At 37.1% G+C, this 407-nt stretch overlaps 1 long non-coding RNA gene across 1 annotated transcript in view; it reads right to left on the bottom strand.

Moving 5' to 3' along the window:
• Window positions 1-407, bottom strand: part of LOC117117942 — a 7,192-nt gene that overhangs the window by 878 nt on the left and 5,907 nt on the right. The gene's annotated exons all lie outside the window — the stretch shown is intronic.

The following is a 407-nucleotide window of genomic DNA, read 5'->3' as shown; positions in this document are numbered from 1 at the left end:
CATTTACTAACAGACGCACTCATATAACCCCCATTTTACGTGAACTTCATTGGTTGCAAATTAATGCCAGAATTCAATATAAAATCCTTTTACTGACTTATAAGTCACTGACTCTCAATCAACCCGCATACATTAATCAACTTCTTCCCAAGTATGTGCCTGGCCGTTCCCTACGTTCATCTGATCTCAATTTAATTTCTGTCCGTCGCACCAACATTAAGACCCTCGGACACAGATCATTTTCATTTGCTGCAGCCACACTCTGAAACGCACTACCACTTCACATTAAAAAATCAACATCAATTGCTTTATTTAAAAAATCACTCAAAACGCACTTATTCCAACAATAACATGAAGCGCCACTGATAATTACTTCGGTTTTTTAAATGGCGCTATATAAGTTCTTA

Source organism: Anneissia japonica, unplaced genomic scaffold, assembly GCF_011630105.1.
Source record: "Anneissia japonica isolate Jap-2015-1 unplaced genomic scaffold, ASM1163010v1 scaffold284855_len15393_cov109, whole genome shotgun sequence".
NCBI lineage: Eukaryota > Metazoa > Echinodermata > Crinoidea > Comatulida > Comatulidae > Anneissia > Anneissia japonica.
This window is presented reverse-complemented; position numbering and strand designations above follow the sequence as displayed.